Genomic DNA, 14,422 nt, shown 5'->3' with positions numbered 1-14,422 from the left:
GGATTGCAGCCAACGCCTGCCACACGAGCTGTGGTGTGGCCACCAGAGTTGTGGCAAGCTGTGGTGAGCAAATCGACCGCCATAGTTTGGTGAGAATATCAACGTGAAAAAATTGTGGCAGCCAAAAACTAATAGCCAACCAAGCAGTAGTCTCGGTAGGTGTGGCCGCCAAACTCATGGCGTGGCGAGTTATAGGTGCAATCCAAACAGTCCCTTAGTCTTAAACGAAAGTTCTCTTATTGTTTTTTGCGATTACATAGTACAACTCAGACACGTACAACGCACGCACATTCACCCCTGCGAATAGACGTACACAAATTCTATCTTTATGAGCATCTTCGAAGACAGACTGCAAATTCTCAAAATTGATGAAGTAATCACAGAGATTTTGGTGTTGACGAAAAAATATCTTTTCGCACAAACGAAAGTTCTCGACTCAAATCATTAGCTATTCTCACTTTCAGGGCGCCTGATCCACACACTTCTTATCTCCTCACTAATCAGCGCAGCGCTCTACCCTTTTTTTAGCATGTGCGTGGTCGTCGTGTGCACACACCACACGATCGTCGGACGGTCGCAGCTCAGCGCACATGGCTGCTCCCGTTGAGCTCGACCCTGACCTGCTCCTCACCGTCGTTTTCGTGGTTTCCTATTTCGTCATCGCCAGAAGCCTCTGGTCAGGCCGCGAGGACGGCGGCCGGGTGCTGCCACCTTCCCCTCCGCCGCTGCCCATCATCGGCAACCTCCACCGGCTCGGGTGGAGCCACTACCACCGGAGGCTGCGGGAGCTGGCGCGCCGCCACGGCCCGCTCTTCCTCCTCCCCCTCGGCTCCGTGCCCACCATCGTGGTCTCCTCGGCCTCCGTGGCCGAGGAGATGCTCAAGACCCAGGACCACGTCTTCTGCAGCCGCCCGCCGCAGCACACGGCCCGCGGCCTCTTCTACGACTGCCGGGACGTCGCCTTCAGCCCCTACGGCGAGCGGTGGTGCCAGCTGCGCCGCATCGCCGCCCTGCACCTGCTCAGCGCGAAGCGGGTCGACTCCTTCCGCGCGCTACGGGAAGAGGTCGCGTCCTTCCTGGAGCGGATCCGCGCCGCGGGCGCTCACAATGACCACGAGGACGGCGGCCCCGGTGGAAGAAAGCGCCGAGCTGGGGTCAACCTGAGCGAGCTGCTCATCGGCCTAACCTACGCTGTCATCTCCAAGGCGGCGTTCGGGAACAGGCTCGGCGGCATGGAACCCGGGGCGCTCCGCGCGATGATAAAGGAGACGAGCGACCTGCTGGAGACGATCGCGGTGAGCGACGTGTTCCCGCGACTCCGGTGGGCGGACTGGGCGACGGGGCTCGACGCGAGGATAAAGAGGACGGCGGCCAAGCTCGACGCCGTCCCCGAGCGAGCGTTCCAGGAGCACGAGAAGGGCGGCGGCGGCGAGGCCGATGACCTCCTCGACGACTTGCTCTCGGCCGTGAAGGAGGGCGGCGCCAGGCTGAACCTGGACAGGACTGACGTCAAGGGACTCATCCTTGTAAGCCATGCACGCACGCTCTATTGATCTCGAACGTCTTCAAGCTAGTTGTCACGTGCTATTTGCGTGCCGGCACGCTAGCTGGCACCTTGTCGAGGACCTTTTCCTAGGAGGCACCGACACAACTTCCCAGACGGTGGAGTGGACGATGACCGAGCTGGTGAAGAACCCAAACAAGATGGAGAAAGTACAAGCCGAGGTGCGAGAGGTTGTGGGGCCACACGGAAGCGTCTCAGAGTCAGAGGAGCGGCTGGGCTCCATGACGCGGCTGCAGGCCGCCGTGAAGGAGGCTCTGCGTCTGCACCCGCCGGTGCCGACACTATTAGAAAACATGCCATCGGTCAAGTTTAAAAGTACCAGCTGCAATTGTAGTCATTACTTTTAGTTTAGACCGATGGCTCAAGGCTCCTAAAGAGAGCTTTTGGTATCGGGTCGTAGCGCAATCCGGTACAAATGGTTGAGAATCAGCACCGGTCGGTACTACTGCCTGGGACCAATGAAGAAAAGATGATTTGGTACCAGGTGATAGCATGCACCGGAACCAAAAACAAGACTTTTGTCACCGGTTGAAAGAATCACCCGGTACAAAAAAAAAATGGCCGCCCACTCACGTTCCTTGATATTTTTAAGTCCTTGGCATCTCTCGGTCTCTCCCATCTCTCATTCCTCATCTCTCACATCTCTCATTCTCTCATCTCATCCCTCCAATCTCTGGAATGCGTGGGGGCTGGCCGCTGCCATCCGCGGCCGCTGCCACGCCGCTCTCCAGCCTCACCGACGCGCTCCTCGCCACCCGCCTTGCGACCGACCTCCTTGCCACGCCGCACCTGCCGGCCGCACTGCTGCCCACGGCGCCGCTGCCGCTCCCCGTCCACCTCCACATCCTCCGCCACCCGGCGCTCCCACCGGCCTCCAAGCTCTCCTTCTTCCTCGTCGCCACGCCGCCGGCCTCCCCGCTCCTCGCCTCCAACTTCCCCGCCCTCCTCCGCGCGCTCGCCGCGAGCTCCCCGACGCTCCTCGACGAGCTCCTCCCGTTTGCGCTCTCCTGCCCGTCCCCGGCCGCCCTGCTCCCCGCCCTCCTCGTGTCGATCCTCTCCGCGTTGCGCCTCGACGCCACGCTCGCCCTCTTGGACGTCGCGCCGCCCGACCTCCTCCGACGCCTCGCTGCCGCCGCTCTCTCTTCCCTCATAGCCTCACCGGACATCATCGCGGCCGTCACCGCCGCCACCGCCGATGCGGGAGCCGCCGCCGCGGAGGGGCGCACGGACCGCCACCGCCGCGAAAGGGCGCGCAGGCCGCCACCGCAGCCACCGCCGATGGGGGAGCCGCCGCCGCGGAGGGGCGCGCGGGCCACCACCGCCGATGCGGGAGCCTCCGCCGCGGAGGGGCGCGCCGGCCATGGGGAGCAGGTGCACGGTGCGCAGGCCGCCGCCGTGGGTAATTTTTCTTTTTTTCTTACTTTTTTGAAATAGAGATGCACTGGATTGTATCTATCTTATGAGATTGTATATATCTTGTGAATGATCTCTGAATGCTTTGTGGGATCCATGAGTATTTTGTTTGGGTTGATTCAATATTTTGTGGTTGAGTTTTTCGAATGAATCGTTTATTCTGCTAGGGAGGATGGCAGGGGAACGGGAGAGAGTGAATGGGAACGGGAAAGGGAAAGGATGCGAGCGAATGGGCGGAGCGGCCTTTGGTACCGGTTGGTATTCCAACCGGTGCCAAAGGATGTTTTAGGTACCGGGTGATTTACCCGGTGACAAAAACAGACATTATCGGTACCACTTTGTGGGCACCGGTTGGAGAACCGGGACTGAAGCTCGTTTTCAACCAGTATTTAAAGCTCTTTCTCTAGTAGTGCGACGCTCGTGCCCCGCAAGGCCATCCACGACACCAGGCTCCGCGGCTACGACGTCCCGGCCGGGACCCGGGTCATCGTGAACGCGTGGGCGATCGGCCGGGACGGCGAGTCCTGGGGGAGGACGCGGACGCATTCCGGACGGAGAGGTGGCTCGCGCGCGGCACCGGCGCCGCCGCCGCCGCCGACTACGGCGGCCGGGACACCCGGTTCATTCCGTTCGGAGCGGGGGAGGAGAGGGTGCCCCGGCGTCGGCTTCGGGACGCGCCTCGCGGAGCTCGCGTTCGCCAGCATGCTCTACCATTTCAACTGGGAGCTGCCGGGCGGCCGGGACGCCGGCTCGTTCGAGTTCGTCGAGTCGAGTGGGATAACCGCGGGTTTCAAGTTCCCCCTGACGCTTGTCGCGGAACCCTTCCGTGGATGAACTACGAGACGATGGTTTGTGTGTGTGCTAAGTCAGGTAAGGTGTGGAAGATCATCTATATAGTTTGGTATGCAGCTATAGGTTCTCCAAAAATAAAAGAATGCTTCCTTTGTTCTCAATTATTAGTCATTTTAGTTTTTCTGTTTACATAGATTTTACTATGCATCTCAATATAATATATATTTAGATACATAGTAAAATTTATGTATCTAGAAAAAACAAAATGACTAACAATTTGAGACGAAGGAAGTATCTAGCATCCAATTTCTCGGTCTCTGCTTGCTGAACAAACCTGTCATGATGTAAACTTTTCTAAATATATTGTAAGTCATTATGTAAGAATTCATCTCGAATTGAAGCTTTGGTCATCTAAAAAAATGTACTATACAGCATATATTTGTCGGGATGAAGGAGGATTTGTGATGCACTGATGTCCCCAACTTGGTCCATTCCAATGGCCTGCCAATCCATGGGCCTTGGGACATGGAACGCATGGACAAGCCGTTGCTTGATGGATTCAAAACCTTTTATTGTACGTTCACGCTGTTCGTTCACAAGACTCACAACCCATCTTTCTGGGGAGTTAGCTAGGTGCTCGAGAATTCAAAAAGAAAAGTATGTGCTCGAAAAATGTCGGACAGGAAAAGGGGAAGCGTGGAACTGCAGTTGCCCGTGATCTGGTATAAGCGAACAAGTAGCAGAAGAAAGAGTGCAAATCCTGGCTAGTAGGCGGATACCCTGACTGAATTCTGCAAACAACCAAAGCAGTAAAAGAAAAAATTTCAAAAAAGAAAAGCAGCAAAACAAAAAAAATCGAACCGCTCCAGAATTCAGAAAAAAAAAAGTGATCTGGTAAAGGCTTGCTGGTGCGGTAACTTTTGCCCATTTGACCATTCTCCAAAGGCCAAAGCTACACAAACGGCTAGTACAGAATTCAGATGCGTGCTGCCAGCCAAAGCCGGACCGTGGAGTGGAGTGGAGTGGACGTCCAGCAAACAGTCCGCGCCTCATGCCCCACTTCTGCCCCCGTTGCACCATGGTTTTCCACGTCGGCTGCGCCCACAAGCTCCCGGCCCGGGAACGGGAAGATGTTTCGTCAAGCAATATACTCTTCGTTCCAAAAACAAAAAAGTCTACTTAACCCCCCTAAACTATTAGTGGTAGTCTACTTCACCCTCTAAACTTTAAAATCGTCTATTTTACCCCCCAAACTATCCAAAACCGGTCAAATAACCCCATCAGACGGTTTCGGACGGCGGTTTTGCTACATTAATACGATTTTATCTTTTTATTTTTTATTTATTTTCACTAAATCTTTGAAAAATCATAGTAAATCACAGAAAAATCATAAAATGAAAAATCTATTTTTGTTGGACTCTACATGAGTAGAACTACACAGTGAGCATATAATATGGTATAGTTTTGTACAAAATTTTTGATGTAGCTTTAGATATATACTTTTCTATAATTAATTGGAATAATTCATATGTGCAGCTTCTATGGTCCAATTGGATTGAAATTTTTATGGTAAGAAAATTATTGTATGCTTGAATTGTAATAAAAATTTCATACTCATTGGACCATGTATAATCTAGTTATAGATTTATTTAGTTTTATGCTCGTTAAATCTATGCTCCAAATCTATTAAATCTATAACTAATTTATAATTGATCCAATGAGTATGAAATTTTTACTACAGTTCAAGCATACAATAATTTTTCTACCATAAAAATTTCACCCCAATAGGACTATAGAAGCTGCACATATGAATTATTCCAATTAATTACAGAAAAATATAGATCTAAAGCTACATCAAAAATTTTGTACAAAACTATACCATATTATATGCTCACTGTGTAGATCAACTCATGTGGAGTCCAACAAAATTAGATTTTTCATTTTATGATTTTTTTTGTGATTTACTATGATTTTTCAAAGATTTAGTGGAAATAAATATAAAAGATAAAAGATAAAATCGTGTTACTGTATCAAAACCGCCGCCCGAAACTGCCTGAGGGGGTTATTTAACCGGTTTTGGATAGTTTGGGGGGTAAAGTAGATGGTTTTAAAGTTGGGGGTGAAGTAGACTACCACTGATAGTTCAGGAGGTTAAGTAAACTTTTTCCTTCCAAAAAATAAAGCCTCGTTTAGATGCACTATATAAAGTTTTTGAAATAATTTTTCACATTTAAAGTATTAAATATATACTAATCACAAAACTAATTACGGAACTCATCTATGAACTACGAGATAAATTTATTAAAATTAATTAATCTATCATTAGCATATATTTACTGTAGCAATTATTATAGCAATTTAGTGTCTTTATGTCCAAAGTACTCTAGAATGCTTTACATTTGGCTACAATTTTTAAAAACCCTCAAATATCTTACATTTCAGGATGGAGGGAGCAGCCACCGTTAAAACTGTTAATACAATTTTCGGATGTTTTACTAAGGATGGAAGCGGTAAGAAAATAGAAAAATGGATATCCGAAATATCTATATCCGTTTCCATTCTAAGGGATGTAAATTGGAATGAAATAGGAAAACAGATATCCGAGATATCCAATTCTTTTGGTTTGTGTTGTGCTAGTAAATTGTAACACCCCAGGTGTTAATTTCATGCTTACTCACTAATATCGAGGCTAAACTTGTCATTAGCGTTAACTGAGTTTGCATAGTATATTCCACTTTAGCTGAGTTCGATCGCATTTTTCTCTCTAATTCAAGCCTCAAATCAAGTTTTCCCCAATATCAAAGTTGTAGATTCTTCCTTCCTCTACAACTTTTGTTTTGGCCAAATTTCAAATTTCTATATGAAATTTTGAGTTTTGGACGGTCAAAAGTGAGCCAAATTCATTCAAACTCGTCATTGTGCTCTACTGTGCCACGCCGCCCATACCGCGACCCGGCGCCGACGACTCCACGCGTCGCGTGCCGGCGATCCTCGCCCTCCACGCCACGCTCGGCCTTATCCCTCGCGCACGACCTTATCCCCACCTCCCAGGGCGCCTTCTCTTCTTCTTCCTCCAGCTCGAGCCGAGCAGAGCCCCATCGCTGGCACTGCGCCGGCCAACTCTCGCCGTCCCGCGCCTCGATTCCTCGCGCCCTAAGCCTCTCTACATCGCCCTCCACCTCCGTCGGCCATCCCCGAGCCCGGCCGCGCCCTACCCCTGCCAGAATCGACACACTGTACTGCCGGCCTCCATTAAAGTTTCGTTGAAACTAAGGCCGCCGCCGAACTCCATCTCCCGACCACAGTTTCCACCAACCGACGGCTAGAATCGACTCCTCTCGATTTGCTAAAGCTCGTGCTCTCCATGTTCCATTGTGTTCCACGAGTTTCCATGCTCATTCATGGCGCCGTCGCCGCCGCCATGCTGCTGCTCACCGCGGGCCGCACGCACACCGCCCTGCTCCGCGCCGCGGCACGCCCCAGCTCCGCCCTGGTCATGGGTTCGTGCCGCCCCAGCCACCCCTTGCCGGGCCGCCACCACACACCGTCGCCATGGCCGCCCGTGGAACTGCTCCCGTCGCTGGCCCTCCTCCGGCCACCCCGGCATCAACCGAGACCACCCAGAGGTAGCTCTCGTGTCCCTCATGCTCCCCCACCTCTTCCTCGACGCCGGGAAGCACCCCTTCGCCGGAATCTAGCTCCCCGAGCCTCCTCTGTTCCAAAAATCGCGACCAGGGGCTCTACACAAGAATTGAAACTTTTCCAGGGGCCTAACATCACGAACCATGACTCAGATGAATAGTGTCATGCTGGACCTTTTTGAAAATTTTGGCTGAAATTTTGGAAAATCGTAGTAAATCATAGAAAAATCAGAAAAATGCAAACTAAAATTTGTTGGATTCTTTGTTCTAAGATCTACAACTTTCCTTAAAGGTTGATCTTCAGTTTCTAAATATTTTTTGCTCTAATTTAAATGTTATTTTAAGTGGTTCCAAGCTTTCATTTTTACACTCATCATCAGTGTTTTATCATGCGAGTTAATCTGTGCTACCAGATTCTTGCTGCATGTCAGGTTGTTGCATTTGTTTGGTTCCTAGATATAGTTTTCATTTTGTGTGTTACTAAGAGGTGCTTTCCTACATGTTAATTTCAGTAGCTAATTCATGTTCCTGTGTAAGTCATGTTAACCCTTTTAGGACCAGAATATGGTTTGTGTTTATTCACCTTGCTTATGTTTGCTTGTTGAGTTAAATAAAATCTATAGTTAATCCTTCTGATTTATAACTTGACTTTTCTAAATGAGTTTACTAATGGTTTTTGGAAGGAAACACTTCAGGCTAAAATAAATTGAGTGAACTCTTGTGTTGTAGCACCAACCTGTTTTTGCCTTGTGAACTTGTTTGCGTTGCTTACTCGATAAATGATTGTACAGTCATGTCTTTCTTTTAATCGCATTACAATGCTTTGCATCATCAGCGCCCACACAATTGTGACCTTATACTTGCCTCTGTGTGCTTTTTAAATGCATCATGTGGTGTTTCCTTAAGTTCGTGTGCTTGCATCGTTGCATCTCATCTAGGTACGCTAGATGCGCAACGCGTGTAACTAAAGGATAAAGTTAGAGCCGAACCAGAAGATGGTGTACTGGTGGACGCATCTAGAAGATGGACGGATGGATCCCGATGTGCACGACCAAAGGAAGCTGCTCGCCAAGCGAGTATCATCTAACCAACACTGACTTAGTGTTACTCCCATGCAAGCCCCAGAGCATAACTCTTAATTTCAGTATTGAAGCGTCCCCTCATAACAGAAGACTTAAATGTGATACAAACATCAGTCCCAGGAGGCTGATGACACATTTATTACATCAGATGGTACATCACCGTACAACTCTACGCGGTAATGGGCAGTGGAGCGCCACTATCGCGAGGATTACAACTAAAACCCACACAACTATATTAACTACGAAGAGGGGTCATCAGAGTCTTGCGCCATGCGGAGCTCCCTGCGGGTGACCCTAACCACAGGCAAGGTTGGGTGCAGGACGGTACCCCTACTCAGCGTCGTCAGGAACGAAGTCTGGATCTTCCTCTGTAAAAATTAAGAATGGGGTGAGTACAAACGTACTCAGCAAGTCCAACCACACCCACGGAGGGGGTATAAACAGAATATAATGTACATGGTAAATCAAGGATAAGGCTAGGGTTTAATTTGCGGAAAGCGAATTTTTATGCAGGGGTTCATTTGAAAGAAATCATTTTCAAAGCAAGTTTTTTTTTGTACCGAATAACACATAATGTTGGCCCACACAGGACCCAAATTTTAAGCTGCTACCGGACTCCTCATCCGCCGTAGCACACGGCACAACTGCCGGACACATTCCCAAAATGACTAACACCAACCCATCCCTTCCCAGAATAAACACTAGTTATGTGACCACACCGTAACTCGCCTAGTACCGTGGGCACGGCTATTCGAATAGATTTTAACTCTGCAGAGGTGTGCAACTTTACCCACAAGCGGGGTACCGCAACTCGATCACCGTAGTGTCGGTGCAGATCCCAACAAAGCCATTAGCCACCTTAGCTAGACCTGACTAGCCATCACGGGATCCACCAAGGGGTCATTGACCTATCACAGAGGTTTTAACTAGGGCATAAGTCACACAGAGCTAATCCCTTCTCCTTGATCACCCGTTGCTCTCAGCTCTCCTGATGGCTATTAGACTAACTAGTGGGGTATATGCTAAGTCGTTGCCCATTCAACGGTCGAGTGGTTTGCACGATAGTGGAGTTAGGTGAGATGACACACCAACTCGGTCCTTAGTTGTGACAAGATGGATATCTCCCTTCCTTGCTCTGCCACACAGGCACGGGCACACCAATCGGCAAATCACACAGAAATGCCATCCATCCCGTCTAAACTCATCTTTCAAAATTTCACATTTTTCCCTTCCCACACACTCACACATTTTCCTTTTATAAAACAAATTGTATTGAGTTTCAGGTCCTAAGCGTTCTAATAGCGATTAACGTCCAAACGCATTCAGACATTAACCTAGGTGGTCAAGGAATGGTTATAATAAATCAAGGGGTGGCTATCCAACCGTGTTTTCAGCAGGCAAAACATATGCAATTTTGTAAAACAGGCTAATAGGTTGTGTTTATAAAAACTGGGACAAAACATGCATCAAAGGGCGGGATTGAACTTGCCGTCTTCGAATCCTTCTGGGAGGTCCTGATCGAAGTACTATCCTTCGGGTTCAAGGTCACGGAACTGGTCCTCGTTCGCTTACTCGCAGTACTGCTCGTCGATGGGCTCTCCTTCATTCACACCGTGATCTACGATGTATACAAACAAACACACAATCAAGAAAAAGAAATAAAAGTTTTATCACTGAGCTCGATTCGGAAACAATTAAAATATTGAGATAGAAGTAATATATTTGGACGTTTTCCTATTGGCATGGACAAAACTATGTTAGTAATGGCGTGGCAAAGTTTCAGGTCGATCGGAGATTGTTTGGCGCATAAAATGATAGGTCAGAGAGGGGTTTAGGGGTAAACCGGGACTCGAGAGCCTATTTGTAAATATTCTGAGAATGGAAGGGCTTGATTGTAATTTCTAGAAATATATGGGGCATACTAGAAAGGTGTAGGGGTCTACTGAGTATTAAGTTTATATGGTGGAAGGCTAGTTCTCTAAATAAATAAAAGTGGAAGGGCTAAATAGGGATTCAAGGGCTTCTTTGTAATTATTTTTGAGATAACAGGGGCTTGGTTGGAATTTTAGAAAACACCGGGGTCACTCTGGAAAAGGGTAGGGTATAATTGAACCTATGGGTGGGTTTATTTTCATATAAAAGAATAGGAAGGGTCCCTTTTGTAAAAGAGCTAGAGAGTGGAAGGGTTATTTAAGAATTAGAAGAAAGGTCGGGGGGGTATGGGCAAAAACGCCCATCCCCTTCCTCCTCCCCTCGCTGGAAAACAGGGGAGGGGCGGCGCCTGAGGCCGGCGGCCTGGGGCTCGACGGCGCTTCGGGAGGAGGGGAAAAGAGGGAGGAGGAGGTGGGGGTTCGATTCCCCTACCTAGCTCGAGCTGGGGTGAAGCAGGGAGGTGGGGCGACGAGAGCGGGCGGCGGTGGCCACGGCGGCTCTAGGTGGCGGCGCTAGGGGGTAGGGAGGCGCTGGGCTGGGCGGCTCTGTGGGTTGTGGTGGTGGTTGCGGAGCTCGGAGGCGAGGCAGGGGTCTCTTTATAGCCGAGGGAAGGCGGTGGAGCGGTGCGGGGCAGGTGGCTGACTAGCGAGTATCGCGGGGCGCCATTAATGGGCCAAGTGCGGCAGCGGCTGAGCGGCGTTCGGGGGTGCGCGGTGCGCGGCAGAGAAGGGAGGGAAGGAAGGGGGGAGAGAGAGGAAAAAGAAAATGGAAAAAGAAAAGAAAACCTAGAAAATGAAAAAGAAAAAGGGTAAGAGAAAGAGAGAAGAGAGAGGGAGAGATTCGCGCCGGCGCTGATCGCGGCAACGACCGCGGAGCCGGTCGGCCACGCTCAGCGGTCGCGTGCACGTGCGGACGAGGCCACAGGGAAAGGGGTCGGGGTTTGGAAATCGGGCGTTTGGAACAGAGAAAGATTCCGGGGATTAGGGTTCAGGGTTTAAGGAGGATTTTGAGCTCAACGATGAAAAGTTTTGGAAAAAAATATTTTAGCGCGTGATTTAATTTTGATAGATTTTCGGGATGTCACAAATATACCCCACTTAAAATGATTCTCGTCCTCGAGATTCGGCTGGCTCCTAAACAGATGGGGAAACTCCTTCTTTAGAGCGTCTTCGCGTTCCCATGTAGCTTCTTCTACTCCGTGTTTGCTCCACTGAACTATGCAAATCCGTACTTCGGAGTTTCTTGTCCTCCTAGTGACTGTGTCCAGGATCTTGACCGGTATTTCCTGGTATCACAGGTCTGGCTGCAGATCTATTATTTCTATTGGCACGTGTTCTGCCTCGGGTACCCTCAAACATCTTCTTAATTGCGAGACGTGAAACACTGGGTGTATATCCGACATTTCTTCGAGTAACTCCAGTCGGTATGCTACGGCTCCGACTTTCTTCAGAACTCGGTATGGTCCAATGTACCGAGGGGCCAACTTTCCTTGTACCTGAAACCTTCGGGTTCCTCGAATGGGTGAAACCTTGAGATAAACGAAATCTCCTGGGTTGAAACTTATTTCCCGTCTTTTCTTGTCCGCGTAGCTCTTCTTTCGAGACTGGGCTACTTTCAGCTTTTCTCTAATCTCAGCCACTCTTTCTTCTGCTTCCTTTATGAGTGTGGGTCCAACTAGGGCACGTTCTCCAACTTCTGACCACATCAGGGGGGGTTCTGCATTTTCTCCCGTAGAGAGCTTCGAACGGTGACATGCCCAAGCTTGGTTGGTAGCTGTTGTTGTATGAAAACTCGGCATAGGGTAAACACTGCTCCCAATCTTTGCCATAGGTAAGGACACATGCTCTCAACATATCCTCCATAATCTGATTCACTCTTTCTGTCTGGCCATCCGTTTGTGGGTGATAAGCGGAGCTAAACTCCAATTTGGTGCCCATGGCTTTATGCAAACTTTTCCAAAACCTAGAGGTGAATTGGGTCCCTCTATCTGAAACAATTTTGCTAGGCACCCCATGTAACTTTATTATATTTTCTACATAAAGCTTGGCCAGCTTTTCTCCACCATAATTGGTCCGCACAGGTATGAAGTGAGCCGCTTTTGTGAGTCGGTCCACTATTACCCATATGGAGTCATGCCCCTTCTATGTTCTAGGCAGTCCTACTACAAAGTCCATTCCTATCTCATCCCATTTCCAATCCGGAATGGGTAGGGGTTGCAACAATCCTGCTGGCTTCTGATGTTCGGCCTTTTCTCTCTGACACGTATCACAGTGGGCGACGAATCGTGCAATATCTGTCTTCATTCCATTCCACCAATATTTTTGTCTTAAATTCAGATACATTTTGGTGGATCCTGGGTGAATGGAATATGCTGAGTTATGAGCCTCGTCTATGATCACTTGCCGGAAGCCTCCTTTCTGGGGCACACAAATCCTATTTTTATACCATAATGTTCCTTTATCATCCACTCTAAAATCCGGTGCCTTGTTTTCTCCAGTATGTTTGCGGATCTTCATTAAATCCTTATCCGGACCTTGGGCCTTTCTGATTCTGTCCTCTAGTGTGGATTGGATGTTCAGCATGTGGCTGGAGCCTCGAGGGACAATGTGCACATTCAATCGTGCCATTTCCTCTCGCAGATGATCATCCTAGGGTCCATAGGATTTCCGGCTTAAGGCATCGGCCACCACGTTAGCCTTGCCAGGGTGGTAATGAATTTCCACATTATAATCCTTAACCAGTTCCAACCACCTTCTTTGCCTCAAATTCAAATCTGGCTAGGTGAAAATATACTTCAAACTCTTGTGGTCGATGTAAATCTCACACTTATTCCCAATCAAATAATGTCTCCAAATCTTAAGGGCATGCACTACGGCTGCAAATTCTAAATCATGGGTTGGATAATTCTGCTCATGAGGCCTGAGTTGGCGGGAAGCGTATGCAACAACTTTCTCATCTTGCATCAGTACACAACTCAATCCTTGTCCGGATGCATCACAATAGATGACAAAATCCTGATGGATGTCCGGTAGGGTCAGCACTAGGGCGGTCGTCAACCTATTCTTCAATTCTTGAAAACTCCTCTCACATGACTCTGCCCAGGTGAATTTCTTCTCCTTCTTGAGCAGCTCTGTCATGGGCCGGGCTATCTTGGAAAATCCTTCAATGAATCTCCGATAATATCTAGCTAACCCAAGGAAACTTCTGATTTCACTAACATTGGTCGGTTGCTGCCAGTTGGAAACTGCTTCGACCTTCTCGGGGTCCACTGCTACTCCTTCTGCAGTTAGAATATGTCCAAGAAAAGCTACTTTCTCAAGCCAGAATTCACACTTGCTGAATTTGGCATATAGTTTATGTACTCTCAACTTTTCCATTACTACCCGTAGATGTTGCTTGTGTTCCTGAACACTCTTGGAGTAAATAAGTATGTTGTCGATAAAGACTACGACAAATTTATCTAACTCGTCCATAAACACCTTGTTCATGAGGTTCATGAAATATGCAGGTGCATTGGTGAGTCCAAAAGACATTACGGTAAACTCAAACTGCCCGTAACGGGTGACAAAAGTTGTCTTTGGGATGTCGCTCTCTCTAATCTTGAGCTGAAAATATCCCGACCTCAGATCAATCTTGGAGAAGTACTTGGCTCCTTTTAGTTGATCGAAAAGATCATCAATCCTGGGGAGGGGGTACTTATTCTTGATGGTAACTTCGTTCAGCGCCCGGTAATCTACACACAACCTCATACTCCCATCCTTCTTCTTGACAAATAGGACTGGGTCTCCCCAAGGCGACGAGCTTGGTCTGATGAAGCCAATTCATTGTAATTCTTCCAGTTGCTTCTTTAATTCTGCCAATTCGGAGGTTGCCATCCTATAGGGTCTCTTGGCTATAGGGGCGGTTCTAGGGACAAGGTCGATAACAAACTCTATATCCCTATCTGGTGGCATCCCAGGAAGTTCTTCCGGGAAAATATCTGGGTACTCATTTACTAC

At 48.7% G+C, this 14,422-nt stretch overlaps 1 pseudogene; it reads left to right on the top strand.

Moving 5' to 3' along the window:
- The first annotated feature begins 353 nt into the window (after window positions 1-353).
- Window positions 354-3,820, top strand: LOC120664930 (annotated as a pseudogene).
- The last annotated feature ends 10,602 nt before the right edge of the window (window positions 3,821-14,422 follow it).

Source organism: Panicum virgatum, chromosome 3N (assembly GCF_016808335.1).
Source record: "Panicum virgatum strain AP13 chromosome 3N, P.virgatum_v5, whole genome shotgun sequence".
NCBI classification, from domain to species: domain Eukaryota; kingdom Viridiplantae; phylum Streptophyta; class Magnoliopsida; order Poales; family Poaceae; genus Panicum; species Panicum virgatum.
The sequence above is the reverse complement of the archived record's forward strand: the minus strand, read 5'-3'. Positions and strand labels throughout refer to the sequence as shown.